The sequence below is a fragment of the Balaenoptera acutorostrata genome, chromosome 12 (genome assembly GCF_949987535.1).
Source record: "Balaenoptera acutorostrata chromosome 12, mBalAcu1.1, whole genome shotgun sequence".
NCBI classification, from domain to species: domain Eukaryota; kingdom Metazoa; phylum Chordata; class Mammalia; order Artiodactyla; family Balaenopteridae; genus Balaenoptera; species Balaenoptera acutorostrata.
In genome coordinates, this window is record NC_080075.1 from 89,846,270 (window position 1) to 89,864,931 (window position 18,662).

General features: G+C 48.4%; 1 protein-coding gene across 6 annotated transcripts in view; it reads right to left on the reverse strand.

The window, feature by feature from the left end:
* RNF144A (ring finger protein 144A) overlaps positions 1 to 17,977 on the reverse strand; it is a 115,069-nt gene extending 97,092 nt beyond the window's left edge. For 2 of the 6 annotated variants that reach the window (XM_057558274.1, XM_057558273.1), the window contains exon 1: positions 17,721 to 17,974. The gene's annotated coding sequence lies outside the window, so the exon portion shown is untranslated. Of the gene's footprint in view, positions 1 to 14,289; positions 14,314 to 17,720 lie in introns of those variants that run through there. The other 4 variants (XM_057558276.1, XM_057558272.1, XM_007195679.3 and 1 more) reach the window with 3 other exon arrangements.
* Positions 17,978 to 18,662: the final 685 nt, after the last annotated feature.

Consider the following 18,662-nt stretch of genomic DNA (forward strand, 5'->3'; position numbering starts at 1 on the left):
GTTTATTTAGAATGGTGAGATAAAACACACACCAACTTTAAGAACTTAGAAAATAACTCCTTTGACTATGTAGCTCTGAAAAGGAGAAAGGTAGTTCTTTATGTGCTGATAAAGAAAAATCCAAAATAAGTAGAAAAAAAGCAATATGCAGCATTTCCCACTTAAAAAGGGAGGTGAGAGGGACTGGTGTGGAAGTATATAAGAAACTGATAGCAGGTGCATCTGGTTCAGAAGATTAAAGGCCTGGGGCAGAAGGAAGAATTGCTTTGTACTGTAAAAGTTTTTATACTGTTAGACTTTTGAATTTTTAATGTGCTATATACAATTTTTATTGAGGTCAAATTCACATAACATAGAATTAACCATTTTAAAGTTAACAGTTCAGTGCATTCAGTGCACTCACAATATTGTACAAGCAGAACCTCAATCAAGTTCCAAGATATTCCCATCACCCCAAAATAGAACCCATTACCTACTAAGCAGTTAATCTCCACTCTCACTCCAACCGGTCCCTGGCAACCAGAAATTGGCTTTCTGTCTCTATGGTTTTACCTATTCTGGGAACTTCATACAAAAAGGAATAATACAATATGTGACCCTTTGTGTCTGGGTTCTTTTGCACTTCATTATTAAAAACTAAAATTTAAATAAAATATTTCCTGGAAAAATTCCATTCAAGTCATTCACTCCGTTTTTCAAAAATATTTAAATGCCTAATATATGTAAATCCATTATATCATGTCCCATAAATGACAGAACAATGAAATTAGCCATGAAAAGATTATTCAGCTAATTATGTTCCACTTCAAAGGGCAAAAAGTTATCAGCCTACTGAAGAAAAGTTTGAACACCTACCTTATGCAGAATATCCTGCAAAGTATCATGAGTAATTTAGAAGAAAGAGAAGGTTAGATTCAAAGCTGGAAGGGAACAGAGGTTTCATTCACTTATAGGTTAAAAAGTCAAGGCCCAGACCCACAAAGTTCCCCAGCGTCACACCACAGTTCTGAGTGCCCTGGTTTCCGTTGATATCCTCTCCACTCTCACAGCCAACGCCTTCACAAGGTTTGTTATTGAACAAAGGAGAGTAAGGCAGAATAGCACATGTGGGCAGAAAACTGTGAGGGTGGAGACCTGAGGTTTCAGCTCTGACACATAAAGAGCTGTCACTCCCATCCTCACACGAAAGGGCTGGACAAACCCACAGTCAGAAACTTCTTGGACTCGTCAGAAAACTGAGGGCACAGGGCAAACCAATCCCCTGAAATCTGGAGGGGTCACAGAGTCACAGCCAAGATCTGTTCACCAGAAGGAGAATCCTCTAGGCCCTAACAGATAGGATCACCTACATGGTAATTTTCATGAATTGCTAGAGGTTGAGTATGAACTAGACTGAGTGAGAAAGAAACTACGAGGGGCCACAGTCTTGAGGAGGCCCCCATGCTTTGGTGGGTTGGACCTCTAGGAATCCCACCAGGTTCTCACAGTGAAGAACCAAGAAAATTCACTCCTGGTTCTAGCTTGGAGAGGGGAAGAGTAACCAATTGAAATATGCCCAGGACGATCTACATAACACAGGCCCATTCTGCAGCCCTCACCTAACCTGAAGAACAGCAATGACCCCACTCCAGTCCTGTCTCACCCTGTCTCACCCAAGGAGGAGCAAAATAGCTAAGAAACTCTTGTGAAGAACACAGCCCAGGTACACTGTCCTGCTGAAAGACTGAGGCTTAATGTTGAGAGTATAGAATGCTCCCCTGCCTCTCAACTTACAGCCCCATTAACAGGGCACCAGTATGGTAACAGTGAATTACAGGTGAGAGGGCTGCAGGAAACAGACACTCTCTAATGATGAGTTCTTAAGAAAGTTCTTAGGAAACCCCAAAGATGTCAGGGAAGACAAAAAAGTTCACAAGAGGAATTTGAAGCCTCTGGCACCTACAGCTACAGCACACATTAAACACAGCTCAGCTCCTACCAACATTAACATAAAACCTCACCCTAAAGGCTCTCTACCTCAGTTCCTACTAACAAATACATCATGCTCAGCTATCAACAAAAAACCCACAAAGCATACCATATGCAAGAGAAATTGCAATCTGAAGAGACAGAGCAAGCATCAAGCCCAGACCCAGACATGACACAGATACTGGAATTATCACACAGGGGATTAAAATAGCTATGGTTAATACAATAAGGGTTCTTTTGGGCAGCGTAGACAAAACGCAAAGCCAATGGGTTATGTGGACTGAAAAAAAATGCACAACCTAAAAGCTGAGAATTATGTTTTATTTGGAGGATTTTCTGAGGACTTAAGCCTGGGAGACAGCCTCTCAAATCGCTCTGAGGGACCGCTCTGAAGAGGTAAGGGAGGAACCAGGATTCATAGGAGTTTTGCAACAAAAACCGGGTCTTCAGAACATTAAAAGATTACAGTTAATTAAAGAAAAAACAGACATCTCAAGTTAATGAATTCAGCGCTTTTCTATGTATGGGAAGATGTAAGAGTCTGGACTCATTGAAACCATTCCTTTGATGTGCACCTCAGCTATCTAGGGCCAGTGTCCTACTTTTCTCCACCCTAAATCCCCTCAGGGTACACAGTTGGCGGTGGCTGCAGTGGCTGATGGCTTGATGGCCACAACATCCTTTGTTTACTGATGTGGCAGGTGACATTTTTCATCCACAGTTATGTAAACATAAAGATGGAATTTTTTTTAAAGAATCAAAGGAAATGCTAGAAAACAAAATATTGTAAAGAATGAAGAATGCCTTAGTCGGGCTCATCAACAGAGTAAGCACAGCGAAGAGGAAAGTCAGTGAGATTGAAGATAGGTAAAATAAAGTTCCCAAACTAAAATGCAAACCGAAAAGAAAGAAAGAAAGAATGAAAGAAAGAGAGAGAGAGAGAGAGAGAGAGAGAGAGAGAAAGAAAGGAAGGAAGGAAGGAAGGAAGGAAGGGAGGGAGGGAGGGAGGAAGGAAGGAAGAAAAGAAGGAAGGAAGGAAGAGAACATCCAAGAACTGTAGGAAAATTTCAAATTTCAACAGTAGGAAAGTTCCCAAACTAAAATGCAAACAGAAATAAATAAATAGATAGATAAATAAATAAATAAAAGAACATTCAAGAACTGTAGGAAAATTTCAATATACATACTGACATATGCATATGTCAGTATATGACATATACATAATTAGAACACCAGAAAAAGAAAAAAGAGGAAAATATTTGAAGCAAGCATGGCCGAGAATTTTCCAAAATCAATTACAGACACAAAACCACAGATTCAGGAAGCTCAGAGAACATCAAATAGGAGAAATACTGAAATATGTACTCCTAGGCATACCATACTCAGTTGCACAAATCAAATACCAAATGAAAATCTTGAAAGAAACCAGAAATGAAGGAGAAAAAACACTGTACCTATAGAGGAGCAGGTATAAGAAAGTAGATCTGACTTCTCTACAGAAGCCATACAAGCAAGAAAGTGGAGTGAACTATTTAAAATGTTGAAAGAAAGCCACTACCAAACTAAAATTCTATTTCCAGGAAAACTATCCCTCAAAAGTGAAGGAAAAATAAATACTTCTTCAGACAAGCAAAAATTGAGGGAATCTACCACAAAAAAATGTAAAGTTCTTTAGAGAGAAAGAAAATAAGTGAGAAACACAGATCAACATAAACACAGGGAAAGAGTTAGAGAGAAAATAAATGAAGGTAAAATATAATGTTTCATTTTTTAATTTTCTTAATTGATCTAAAAGAAAATTATTTAAAGCAGGAATAGCAACAGTGCATTGGGTGACTACAGAATATGGATAAGGGAAAAGAATGACAGTGAAGTCATAAGGGCAGGGAGAGAAGAATCAGGAATACTTGCTATAAGGCACCTTTCCTACATAGCAAGTGGTATAGTGTTATCTGAAAGTGGACTTAGTTTAGTAAAATATGTATATTGAATACATACATATATATATGTTATATATATATATAGCAAACTCTAGAACAACCACTGAAAAAGGTTAAAAATAAGTATAACTGATATGCCAATAGAGGAGATAAAATAGAATGATATAAAATACTCAAAACCAGAGAAAAAGGGGGAGAAAAAAACAAAGAACAGATGTCATGAATAGAAAACAATTTCAACTATGGTAGGTATTAATCCAACTATATCAATAATCACTTTAAGTGTGAACTGTCTAACTGTACCAGTTAAAAGTCAGAGATTTTCAGAGTGGATAAAATAGCAAGACTCAACTAAATGTTGTCTAAAGAAACCCACTTTAAATAAAAAGACTCCGGTTAAAAATAAAGGAATGGAAAAAGACATAACATGTTAATGATAAAGAAAAGAAAGCTGGAGTAGCTATGTTAATTTCAAACAAAGCAGACTTCAGACCAAGGAAAATCATCAGGGATAAAGAAGGACACTACGTAACAATAAAGGAGTCAATTCTCCAAGAAGACATACAAATACTAAACGTGTATGCACCTAACAACATAGTGGGAACATACAGACGCAAAAACTGACAGACCTGCAAGGAGAAATAGACAAACCCACTATTATGGTTAAGAGGCTTCCCCACTCCTTTCAGCAATGGACAGATTCAGCAAGAAATGCAGTTAGTACACAGCTGACCTGAACAGCACTAAACAATCAACTTGATTTATTTGACACATAGAATATTCCATCCAACAACAGCAGAATACACATTCTTCTAGTTCATATGGAGCACTTTAGGCCATAAAACACATTTTAACAAATTAACAAAAACAACAAAAATCATAGAGTATGCTTTCACATCACAGTGGAATTAAATTGGGAGTCAATAACAGAAAGATAGCTGGAAAATCCCCAACTATCTGGAGATTAAACAGCACACTTCTAAATAACACATGGACCAAAGAAGAAGTCTCAAGAGAAACTAACAATATTTTGAACTGAATGAAAATTAAAATATAACTTATCAAGATGAGCAGAATGCAGCAAACACAGTGCCGACAGGGAAATTTATAGCATTAAATGCCTATACGCCAGAAGAAGAAAGATCTAAAACCAATAATCAAAGCTTCCTGTTTAGAAAACTAGAGTAAAGAGAGCAACTTAGGCCTAAAACAAGCAGAAGAAAAGACATAAAAACTGGAGCAAAAATCAATGAAATCATAAACAGAACAAAACAGAGAAAAGCAACAAAACCAAGAGCTGATTCTTTGAAAGATCAATAAAATTGATAAACATCTAGCTAGGCTAAAATTGTGATGGTTAAGATGGTACATAAAGCATAAGGAGTGTGAGCTTTCAATAAGAAATGCACCTAGGACTAACCTCAGCCCATAGCCTGTATCTGCCGTGTCTACCAGCAATGCAGTGGTTTGGGGTATTTTCACTGAAAATTTAGAGCAAAACAACAATCAAAAGAGAAAAATAAGGAAAGGAAGAAATGTGGCATTATTTCATTTAGACTGTTCTCAACAGAAACAGCTGAAAAGCCAGAGAAAATAACAGCCTTGATGGGTCTAATACTTTCCATTTTTGTGGACCAGAAGGGCAGTATTGTATCCAACCGGGACGTGCTTCCCAGATGGAATTTGAGTTCATTTAGAGGCAGTATTTGTCCGAGTTCCCAGACCCCTCACCACTTCCTCACATCTCATACCTGGCTGCCTCCGTCCCTGTGGAACTCTGAAGACTTATTTGTGACTCTGCCTTTTGCATAGAGCTTAAAGGCTTTTCTTCAGGTTTTCTCACTGGCGATTTATGAAATCCTCAGAGGAGCCCCGAAAAAGAAGTAGCCTTAGTACTAGTCTCACTTTTTAGGTGGATAAAATGGGACCATTTACAGAGAGGTTAAAGGTCTTTGCGGAAGTGACCGATGGGATGTGGAGTCTGGAGGAGGATTCTGAGCCACCGGGCCTGTGGTCCTGCTCCGCTCGGCTCAGGCAGTGACCATAACCACAGGACTAGGAGGTGCCCGGACTTCACAGGCCGAGTCTCACGGTTCTGACATTAAGTGTCACTGCTGGGATGCAGGGGCATTACCTATAAGCAAGCCTGAAAGAGCCCCCTTTCCGGAAAAATGTCAGTGTTTGTATTGCTTTATCTTGTTTAACTAACAGGAGGGGTGTCTACTAGTTTACACTCATTTCTCTTCAAGCCCTGGCAGCAGAACGTCCACTTGAGACACAGGGTTATTTGCCGAAATATATTTGTTGTATATGAAATAATAAAATTCGGGGGGGGGGGCAGCACAGAATTTATAATTAAACATTTTTAAACTGAAATAATTCCACTATAAAATTAAAAAGAACCACAATTTAAAAAATCAAAAATAGAAAAAAATGTCACAACCCTTGTGAGTTAGGATTTCCTTTCTGTAGTATATTTTCCATCTTTGTACACATATCATGCATACAATTCAGTCTCATAATTGTTTTCACTTAATGATATGTTTTAAACATTTTCCCATGACCATAATCTCTAAAAATCTTACCAAATAAGAGCAGGATATTTGCTTATCCATATTTAGATGTTTCCCATTTGGGGCTATTATTAAAAACACACAAAGAAACAAATGACGAGCATTTGGGCCTAAAGCACTTCTTTTTCTCCAGATTTAGTATCATTTCCTTGAGCAAAATTCTCCAAAGTGCAACTGTCTGAAGTAATCATGCGGTTACAAATAAAAATCATGCATTTATCCTTCAGTCATCCCTTCCCCCAGATTAGACCTAGAAATTCATTCTTCCTGCTGAGGCAACATGATTTATATTTAAACACTCCCTGCTCTGCAGCAGAGCCCACTTCATCATATTAGCAAATGTTCCCTGTAGCTTAACTTATCTTCGGATTGTTTTTCAATTAAAAAAAATTTTAACCCAGAAATTTTTTATCTTACGACCCAAGGTATTTATTATCACATAATGGTAGTTACACTGTAACTAGACGGGGTTCTAGATAAGCAGTGTGGTATAAAGTACATAGGGTCCATGGAAGGAAAGATCCACATATAATTTAAGCTAAAATGATACAAACTACATTTGCAGCTTCTAGATGATTATTTTTATTAGCAGTTCATCTAAGGGTTTTTGTCACGTGGGGTCAGTTTATAAATGTCAATGGTTTTAAAAACTACCATATGGTAATGTTTTAGAAAAAAGAGAAAACTTTTAAACCTTCAGGCAGCATCTTAATGTCCCTTATTTACTCATGTTTTTAACGTACTGAATTGCGATAAAAGTTTAGCACACTGAAGCTGGGAGTAAAAGGCCCAGTGCTGGGAATTCAAAACTGAGTGATAGGCCTGGCCTGCCATTTAGCGAGGAGAGTGTGACAAATAAATGGGGAAGCCTGAATCTCAGAGGGCAGAATCATGGAGAGCAGTGCTTCCCTCAGGGATGTTTTACTCCCAGAGGCCCCACCATGAATCATGCCAAACACTAAAAAGTACCCTCATTTCAGGTTAAATATGATTTTCTGTATGACTGTGTCTTAACTCTCGGCTGACTAAATGACAGTTACATTTTGTTTACATAACATGACACGGGTGTTACCATAAATTTTGGCTTTTCAGGTTTTGGGCTTCTTTTCTTTTCTTGTTTTTTTTTAATACTTTGGAGCTAATACTTGTTTCCAGGATTTTAAAATACTCAATTTTGCAAAGCTCACAGGCCCTAGGCACCGTGCCTGCTGTGATCGGCAGTAAAAGGACGCTGACTCAACTCCGTGTCATCCACAAAATGCCAGGGCAGTTCAGGGACAGGATGAGGGCCAAAGGGGCCGCGCAGAGCTCCCGGGAACCGGCAGGAAGAGAAGCAGCTGGTGAGCCAGGATGGCCACAGGAGAAGGCAGAGTGCCGAGTCAGGAAAGCGGAGGTGAGCCTGGGATGCAGGGAAAGGCAGGTGATGTGGAGACAGAGGTATCCTGGGACGCCCTGGACCACGGCAGTGTGTCCAGTGACGGCAGGGAACACAGCCAGCCAAGGACGGCAGGCCAGAGAATGGAAAGGGCAGGCGAAAGAAACACATCTCAAAGATGCAGGGAAAAAAGCTGGCAGCTCTGAAAGCGGAGATGCAAACAAGGCAGGCACCGTTGCCGGGAATGAGGACGACAGCTTTCCGGAGGTCAGCTAGAGAAGGATGCCTGGGTGGGCGGCTGACCAGCTGGAGAAAACACTCTAGAACATCTTAGGTGAGATGTGTGGACTCAGGCCAGGCATGGGTGGCAAGATTCACCAAGAGGGGACATGTGTGGGAGAGGATTCTCTCAACCAGTCTCCACTGGGCATCTAGTGGTGGAGGACTGCTGGATGCACTTGACCTGACCCTCGACAGCGGGTGGCCAGAAGCCAATGTCCCAGGGAAAGCCAGGTGGACACTGTGAGCCACGGGGGACTCGGGAGAGGAAACCAGGAGGGCTTGCGGCTATTAACCCGGCAGGAAGTTGACAGTCAAGGCAGATTTCAATGATCAAGGAGCTTTGTAAAGAAAAATGTTCATCTAAGGTGAACCCCTCCTTTTACAAATTAAACATAAAAGTCTACGGACTTGCATCTGAATTGGTACTGAATGGCCTCAGTGGAATGCTTGAATCTGAATAGCGAAGGCTGCAGAGAAGAGGATGGGCCGAGCTGGGCAGGAATCTCAAGCATCCAGGACTAAACTCAAGACAGAACCGTCCAGTGATAGTAAACTCGACACAAACCAGGCCCAGACCTGCTCCTGGCCAGCCCACCAGTGCCGAGTCCCCGGGTGGCCAGGTTCTAGAAGGGGACAGGGCTAGGCTGGTCACAAGGTCTGTCAGCTGAAAAAGAAACTCACCCCTCCAAGTCCCTTCGGACCATCAGTCCAAGGAAATATCAGGAGAGCCGCATTGGTAATTTTAAATGTTCTGGTATCCACATTAAGAAAAAAAAAAAAAAAAGTAAAAATAAGCAAAGGAAATTCATTTTAGTAATATATTTAACTCAATACAGCCAAACTAAAATCATTTCAACGTGTAATCAACTTCAACGTTATTAATGAGATATCTTGCATTCTGTTTTTCACACTAGATCTTGGAAGCCAGATGCTTTCTACACTCAGGGCACAGTTCACGTGGGACTGGCCACAGTTCAAGGGCTCAGCAGCCCCACGGGGCCAGTGGCTGCTGCCTGGACAGCCCGGGCCTCCACCCGCACTCCCCGCTGCCTGCCCGCCTTTGGTTTGCTCCTGCTGTACCAGGAAGAGGTCCCCAAAGAGAGGCCTTATCTGTCAGGCCCCAGGACACAGCCCAAGGCCTCCAACCAGCGGCCCCCGCGGGCAGTCGAGCTGGTCCTCCTGGACAAAGGCTGGACCAGCTGCATGTGGCTGGGGACAGGGAGAAAACAAGGTCACTATCAAGGAAGCATGGCTTCAGGCCAAAGGAAAAGAATCCTAGGAGTGATTAAAGTATTAACAGATAAGAACTGTTCCCACTCCGCTATAGGAAGGGTACATTCATTACAGGACAAACTGAAAACATTTCCTTCAGAGACTTATTCACGTTTGCACATTCCACAGCCCAGGACCTGGCTTAGCGTGAGGGCTCAATAAATATTTATTGAGCATATTAAAAAGCATGCACCTTACTTTGGAGCTATTTCACAAATAAGAGAAATGGAGAGTGAGTGGTGTTGCTACATGGAAATTCCTATGTGTCCCAAGTGGTTGTTTTTAGTGAAACTGGATTTTATAAAATTACAAAAGTTTACGAGATTGATACCTGTCCGTCCTGTTGATTACTGAACAGCACACCCTATCTTGTTCTAGAAACGCCTCACCAGTCCGTCCCCCCCAACCCCACCCATGGCTCACCCTCACTGTCTATTCCTTAATCTGCCTTTCAACCCCCAGGACCAAAACCATGTTGCCAAGTGAATAAATGAACAAAAAGAAAGAAGGAATGACGATATTGTTTCTGGACTCGAACGTCTTTGAAGGAAAAAGACGCCTACTAAGTTCAACAAATATTTACTGGGCATCTACCGTGTCCCAGGCACCGTGTGCCAGGTGTTAGAGGGATACAGAAATGAACAAGACTGGACTGATTTCCTGACCCTCATTGCACCCCAAACCACAAATATCCAAGTGAGAGCAGCAAAGATATTGTATTAAATCACAGTCTAGCCATGCACCACACCGGAAGCTCTGTCCTGTCCCATCCACTCGGGGACGCTCTCCCTGCTCCCATGGTCTCTCACGTTCCCAGCTTCTCTTACTCCCCGGAGCTGCCGTCCAGCCCAGCGAAATGAGACAGAAACAGAGGCAGCCATGGTGCTTTTGGAAAGGGTGGTTTCCAGGATAAAGAAAGACAAATGGATCTGACACCAACTGCCCCACCTCTCCAGCTACCTAAACACGGATGTGAGTGCAGCCTGGAGAGCCATCAGGCCCTGGGGTCCAGGGAAAGATGGTGCAGACACAGGAGACCCTGGGTTGTCAGAGCAGCTGAACCAAGGCCAGCCACCAGCCCCTTCCATGCCTTGTCACCGAGGACACAGGGAGTGTTGTGTTGCTGGCCAGACATACAGTAACATACAAGGACATATGCACATGTACTGCGTGGCACTAGGAGATGTGTGTTATGGGCTGAACTGTGTCCCCAAAAGATATGCTGAACTCCTAGGTCCCAGCGTCTGGGAACATGACCTTATCAGGGTCTCTGAAGATGATCAGCAGAGTGGGTTCACCCCCAATATGACTGGTGATGAGCCAGTTTGCCTATCTTAGTCCATCCAGACTTCCCTAACAAAAATTCCACAGACTGGGTGGCTTCTAAACAACAAACATCTATTCCTCACAGTTCTGGAGGCTGGGAGTCCAAGAACAAGGTGCCAGCAGATCTGGTGTCTGGTGAGACCCATTTCTCGTTCACAGACAGCGGTCTTCACCACATCCTGCCACAGAGAAGGGGCGAGGGAGCTCTCTGGGGTCTATTTTATCAATACAAGGGCACTAATCCCGTTCATGAGGGCCCCACCCTCACGACCTCATCTAAACCTATCACCTTGCCAAGTCCCCATCTCCTAGCAACATCCCACTGAGGGTCAGGTTTCAACAAACGAATTTGGGGGGGCACACAAAGCCTGGGTCTATAGCATCACACGTCTGCCTGAGGACAAGAGGGAAGTTAGGGAGGTCTCAATGAGCGAGACTGGGAGAAGCGGGGAGAATAAACACGGAAGCAGAGGCAATTTCTTAGGGTCCCACGAGCTGAGGGACTAAAGACCCCGTTTTTCTTCTTCTCATACATCCAGCCCACCCACCGCTCTACCTCCCACTATCTCAGGCTAATGCTTCATCAAGACATAAAGAAGAAAGAAGAAGAAGCAACTGCGATCTCAGCAGGGACAGCCATCTCTGTCTGGTCCACACCAGCACTGGCGCTGCCTCACCCCTGCCACGCGATTAGGAAGAAATATACAGTTTTCACCAACAAATTCGGCTCCCAAGGCACCAGCTCTGAAAGCCTTCGGGAAGCTTTTGTATTCCATTGTCCTAGGACTGCTATGAGCCATGCATGTGGTACCAAGAAGTACCATGTGGCAATCAGGGTGTCAGGAAAAATCAATTTATGGGACTGTTTGTTTCTTTATGTTCTTAATGTCATAACCAACAGCCAGCCCCCCAGGGTGTCTGCAAGCCTTCCCACTTCCCAGAGCAAAGCTGCTCTGGAAACACACAGCCTACAAGATGCTCTAGAATGCAAACTGGCCCCATGCACCAAAGCAGAGGGGAAGGCACTCAAAAAATAGACTCCTCAGGGACAGAGAACACGCCCACCACTATGGATTATCTTACATGCCCTGTAGGTACAGAACCTCTAACAACTCCGTTCTTCCATGTGACTCGAGGGTCCCCACCACGTTCACCTGGCAAACCCTCCAGGAACCCTGACCACCTCTTTACCTAGAGCACCTCTGTCTCCCATTAGAAAGATCCAGACTCGTGAGGCTGATGGAGAGCCTCATCCTCAGCCCCGGGTCCCCGACATCCTCATGAACGCATCCTGCAGTGTCCTGCTCTGTGGCCTGACCTCCCCAAAGAGAAAGCATCTCTCGATTTGCTCAGATCTTGCTGGAGAACAGAATGTGAACCCTGATCCCATCTCCCTGTCGATAACCTGCCTCAGGTTCCCTTTTGAACCAGGTTTCTCTATCTTGGATTCAATCACAGAGCAAAAATTCATTTAGAGAGAGCACGATAGGCACTGAGGGAATGCAAACATGAAGAAGTTCCTACCCTCGTAGAGCTTATAATTTAGTAAAAGAAATGATAGGAGGGAAAAACAAAAGACAAGACAAAAATTCAGTGATGAACAAAGCCAACCATTAAAAAGTAGAGTTCAAAAAAAAAAAAAAAAAAAAAAAGAAATGATAAAGTTACAGGAAAATTAGATTAGAGAGGTTTAAGTGCAATTACAGGTTCTGAAAAAATGTTGCTGTGGAAACACCTGGTAGAGAAGAGGCTCCCAGCTCACGGGAGAAACAGGAGGCTGGGGCCTGGAAGGACAGGGGCCTGGCTGGAGCCCCAGGTCTGCCATTCCGTCCTCTCTGCTCCGCGCCTGCATTTTCTCATCTGCAAGACGCCAGTGCTGGTGGAGTTGGCCTCCACGGCCCCCACGTCGATGATCCCACAGCTTTAAGAAAAAGGCAACATGTGTGTGAAGCCTGGAAGGATCATTAGGAATTTGGCACGTGGAGGTGGTGGGAGAATGTTCCAGGGCCTACGTGTGGAAGCTGCGGACAGATCAGCCTGGAAAGACGGGCTGGAACCAAGTGGGAAGAATCTCGGAAGCTCGATCCAGGGGCACATGCGTGACTTAACAAACAACGGTGTCTCAGCAGGAAAGCGACAAGAGGTCAGTGGTGAGCCTGGAGGCGGACACCACTGGGAACCACAAAAATCATCCCGGGAAAGTGAAACAGTATCTGAATGATTCTGGCCTCAGAACACCTACTGAAGAGACTGTCCTACCTTGAGGTCAAAGAGGCCCCTAATGCAGAGGTCTGCGCACTGTCCACCCATGAGCCGGGGGAGAAAGCAGCCGCTCTGCCCAGGAGGCTGTCCTTCCTGTAGGGTGTGTGGGCGAGCCTCCCCGCGGAGGGGGCAGCAAGGGGTGGCCAGCGGGGCTGTTCTGGAACGTGGGAGCGCCTGCAGACCTGCCAGCTACAGAGGACAAGCGGGGAGGGGATGCACACACCACCTGCCGCTGGCCAGGTACCACGTCCCGGATGCAGAGACAGACCGTCAGGAACGGCTCCCCGGGTCCCTGCGCGGCCAGCGGGCCAGTGGGAGCCCGAAAGGCATTCTGTTCCCCTTCGATGCAGCCTGCACAGCCCACCGCCCTCCAAACCACCTTGAAACGCTGCCACCTCGACATCAAACATGCCCGGTTTCAAAGGACTGTTTGAAAACTGACCCTTTGGAGGCCAAAACATGTCCCAGGTCAACCATGTCATCGGGTTCCATCTTCCGGGTCTGGAATCCCCTGCCCCACCGGCTCCGCCCGGGTTCCCGCCTGCAGGGTAGAGCCGGCAGGAGCAGGGCTGACCCCCGTCTCACTGCCGTCCTTCGCTGGGGCTCACTTCCAGCTCGGAGCGTCCCCACTGCAGGCCCGGCTGCCAGCACCTGGGGAATCACAGCAGCCTTGCTCAGATGACCCCGCAGACGGGGCGTGGTGACACTGGGCTGTAAAAACCACCACGGCTGCTGCTGGGCTTCCTCTCATCTTCCCTGAAGCCTCTCTCCCCTACCGAGGAAACTGGGGGCGGGAAGGGAAAAGGAGGGAAGACTTCTAGGACAGAGGCTCCAACACCAAAGAACGAAAGTCCCCCGCACTGCTGGGATGGTCCAGAAGATTCCAGAAGTGAAAGCAGCGGCGTTGCACCCAGGAGCTTGGTTTGAACAGCGTTCAGAGAGAGCCGGGCCACCCTCCAGCAGGACAGGGCCTCAGCCCCACCGGGCCAGCCCGAAGTTCCCTTCCCACCCCGGGCAGTTTCTTGCTGTTCCCAGCCCCAGAATTTGACCCTGACCTTCTCATTCGCCTGGTTAACCGGGACTCATCCTTCAGGTCCTAGCCAGCACCAATGGCTCCAGCGGGCAGACTGCTCACCACGCCCCACTGCACGGTGCACACCGACCCCAGCGCTAGAACAATCTGTGACTGGCTACCTTCCGCCCCCCAGACCATAGCCGCCTCAAGGTCACGGAAGATATCCTTTTCCACAGGACTCTGAGTTCCGTGCCAGCTTCAACATGTACCACGTACCTGGCCTCGGACGCCACAACTTCTCCTTGTCCCTCTCACCTCGGTAGGTTGGGGACAGTAGAGATGCCTGTCCTACGGGCCAAGTGAGAACTGGGTCCGAGCACACAGAGAACTTCCTATCAGCACCTGGTGATGGAAAACGCTAAATGAACACCTACTGTTCCCTGGCTCTCCAGAGCCAAACTCCAGGAGACTATAACATGTTGGTTGACATGCTTCTTCATGCTACCCAGGAGCTTATTTTTCCTCTGTAACACTGCATCCAGCTTGTCTACTTGCTTCCTGGTGAAAGCCCTACTCTGCGTCTATCTATAGGCCATTCAGGAAACACAATCCGATTCAGGCTTTAGATTCCAGGAAAGAAGGAAGATGCAGACTCTCATCACCAAGGAGCCACCCTCTTCAGAGCCCATCTCTCAAATTATCATCTTTGAGAAAAGCCATTGTTCTGAAAGCAAAAATATATATAATGTTTTTTCTTGCAAAATTCTTTAAAAATGGTTGCACTGGCAATATTGATGCTCCTGGAAAAGACCTTTAAAGCAGCACATTTTTATATCTGGATCTTGGAAATCATTTAGACCAACACCTCAGTTTCACAGTTGAAGGAACTGGGGCCACACAGGGAGGTTAAGACACTTGCTCAAGGTCACAGAGCTGGGTCAGAAAGTTGTACAAGCTCTGCCTTTCAGCCCGAATCCCCAGCAGGTATGCGAACAGTTGCTTCCATTTAATTTCTTCATCTAATTTAGAAAAGGTATTCATGTGTGTCAGTAATGCAGAAACAAAGGAGAGAGGAGGCCAGTTCCAGAAACGATTGCCTCACATGACTTTTCCAGTCTTAAAGGAAAGAACCTTCAACTTAGTTCTCGGGTCTCCAAGGTAGGAAACTACCCAAGGGAATACGGAGAGGGTCCATCTTCCGTAGAAGCATTCCATTCTACTCACAGCCTCATGGCTGCCTCTGATCTTCCACACCCGCGGGATCCAGGGGAGGTCCTTATTGGCCAGATGCCCTGGAAGAGTCTGAGGGGCTCCAGACCACCAGACCCCAGGGCAGCTGACACGTCTCCATCCTCCCAGTTCTAGGGTGGAACAGGAGAAAGGACAGCAGACCATCGGGAGAGCTGATGCCAGGCCCAGGCCAGCCATGGCCCTCTGTGTCGCTGGGGCCCCTGACCTCCCCCCTCCAGCCCACAGTGTCCTCAGTCACAGTGGGCCGGCTGGCCTGGTGATCTGTGCTGACCAGCGAGCTCTGTGATGTTCAGTCTGCGGGGACAGACTTCCCCTGTCTGTACACCAGAGAGAAAGGCTCTCAAGAAGGAGGAGAAATGTGCACAAAAGAAGGCAGTGGGGACAAATTATGAACCACAGTGGAAAAAACAGGCAACGTGGCTCCCGGCGTCTGGCCCTGCCGCCGTCTGGCCTAGCGGCACGTTCACCCGCTAAATGCCAGCAGCTTCAACTGAAGTGTGGGCAGTCCCTTCCAAGTCCCAAACCACATCGAGCCCACAAGCCAAGCCCTGAATTCAGGTGAAGACCTGGATGCAGGGATTAACACGCGATCAAAGTAAGGGCACTGGAACAGGCTTCTAGAACACAGGGATTGGAAAGTGCTCTTGCAGGTTTCAGTACCGCCATCTTCATGGCCCGTGGGCGCCCATACCATCACCCGCCGGCTGCAGCTCTGCCCCTAGCCCTTGAGTTCTCCCTTCCAGCTCCTCTTCCAAGCGTCCTGACACTTGAATCAGAGCTTCTTTAAACAACCTCCCAAACCCCAGTGGTGCTGTATTGGAGAAGGCCCCTCCCATTAAAATTAGGTCATTTGCACCTTGTTTTCTCCTGAGGTTCTGAATCCATGCCTGACCTTTGATAACGGGCACAGGTGGAAGCCCACGCTGGGGACTAAAGGCGACACACCCCACACTGGACAGTAAGGTGTGGTCCCCATCCTTCAACCGCGCCTTCACCACTCTAAACCAGGGCCCAGCTCACTCTCCAAAAGCATCAATGGCGCCCACTGCCACAGGATCAAGGCCAAAGGAGGCCTGGAATTCAGAATTTCACCATCTACCCTCATCTGACCGCTCTAGGCATAATTCCTTTGCACTCTCTAAAAAATAATAAAAGCAAAAATTAAAAAGGTGCTGGAAAGCTGCAGAAGACCAGGTCCCGAGTCTCAGTACCAGGAAAGGGAACACCTGGGCTGCAGGCCTGGGGGAAAGTTCGAGGGTCACACTTTGTGTTCCTTCCCCCTTCCTCCGCTGGGCAGTTCCTTCTGGCCTGGGGCCCTTCCTGTCACCTAGAACCTGCCCCTCCTTCAAGCTCTGACCCAGTACCAGGCTCCCCAGCAGCTGGGCCCCTCCTTCCCCTGCCTCTACCTCCTGGGCACGCACAGAGCTCACAGCTCTTCAGGCAGGTGTCCGCACACCGCACTTTCCGTCTCACACTTTACTATCGGCACAGCTTATCTGCCAGCTGCCCCAGGCCAGATTCGCTGGAATGTGTCCTTATCAGATCCCCAGGCCGGCTCCTAGAAAAAGGCTTTCCTCCCACAACAGTTCAAAGCAAGATGTGAGGTCCGTTTCTAGTTCAGGGACCAGAGCTCCCTCCCCCCCGGCAGGGCAGCAGGACCCCCTGGGGATACTCCCCTGGGGCTCCCTCAGCCCGCCTGCCTTAGGCCTGGCACGAGGCCAGCATGGGATACTTGTCGAGCGAGATTTTTATTATTATTATAATTGCTCACTGGGAAGAGGGCAGGCAGAGAGAACTTCTGGAGTGCCCATCCAGAGGTCTGCCTACGGAGATCATTAGGGTGCACGAGGCACCCCTTCCTCCCCGCGACCCTGAGCCTCCAGGCTCGCAGGAGCGCCCGGAGCTGGGTGCCCAGGACGGTACGGGGAAGCTGGGCAGCCACCGCCGGAGGGTGGGGCGGGGAGACCCGCAGGGAACTTTCCGCGCGCCGCTGGGGAGGGGACGGCTTGGAGGAGCGAGGCGGGCGGCCGCGGGCACCGGGCGCCGGGGTGTGCCCCCCGGAGGACGCGGCGCCGGCCCACTCTGGCCGGGCTGAACCTTCCCGACGCCCCCCCCGCCCCGCGCCCCGGCGGCTCGCCCTCGCCAGACCCCGTCCACCGCGGCGGTCCGTCCCGCGGCCCCCCACCCAGGGCCGCCACCTCGTCCGCGGGACCGGCCGGAGCGCGGGGACGCGGCGCTGCAGACCCGGCGGACCGGGAGGCGGGCGGGGTCCCGAAGGGGTCGCGGCACTGGAGCCACCGAGGGGCAGGGCCAGGGTGGCGCCCTGGGCGCGGACCGGCCCCCGCCCCTGCCCGCTCCCGGCGCCCGAGGCCGGCTCGGCACGGCCACCTCTCTCGGGCCCCTCGGCCGCGCCCGGCTCCCGCGAGGCCGACACAAAGGGGACGCGCGTCACCCACCTGGTCCCGCGCGGCAGGGGCCCCGGGGCCGCCGCTCCTGCTCGGCCACGGGCGGGGCTCCGCGCGCCGCGCCTAGGTCCGCGGTCCGGGGCCGGGTGTCCGCGCTGCGCGTCCGCCGCCCCGCCCGGAGGTGCCCTTTATTCCCGCCCGCCCTCCAGCCGGGGCGCACGGCCCGCGGGGGGAGAGTGGGCGGCGGCGCCGAGTGGCACAAAGACGCGGGGAGCACAGGCTCGGCCCGAGCGCCCCCGCCCGGCGCGCAGCGCCCCCTGCCGCCCGCCCGCCGCGCCCGCCGCCGCGCCCCGCCCCGCCCTCGGCCGCGCAGGCCCGCGGGGACACCCGGTGCCCGAGGACCACCCGGACCTCACGCCGCCAAGAGGAGCACGGGGCGCGTCGTCCGGAGGCAGCCAGAAGACTGCCCCAGATGCCCATGCGCCGGGGAGAAACGATCAGCAAGACGGGAGAGAAATGGGTGACCCCAAAACACTCTTAGCCGGGTGATAGAAAGAGCACTGCCTCAGAGCAGATCGGGGCTCCCAGAACCTGGGCTTGATGCCCCGGCGTGTGGGGACCTTGAGATGAAGGCTGAGGGCCTTTCCACGCCAGCGTCACGTGAAATGTCTTTGCCTCCCACTACCTGATTGCTTGGACGGCCGGAGAAGAGGAGGCAACTTGTCTGGTCCTTCCTTCTGGGGATTCCCGAGATCCAGGCACAGCAGTTTATTTCCTATTCTTGGGGTTTCTAGCTTGCTAGAGCCAAAGATCTTTGAAGGTAGAATTTTCCTGTAAGATTTCTCTTTGCCACCCCCTCTAGTAGCTGGAAGTTGCACCAGTGCTAAATTATATGTCTCAGGCATGCGTATCTGAACAAAACCTATTGGTGCCTATGAAAGAATGCCTCCTTCAATAGACAGACTCTTTTCTCCAGAAGTATGGGAAAACCCA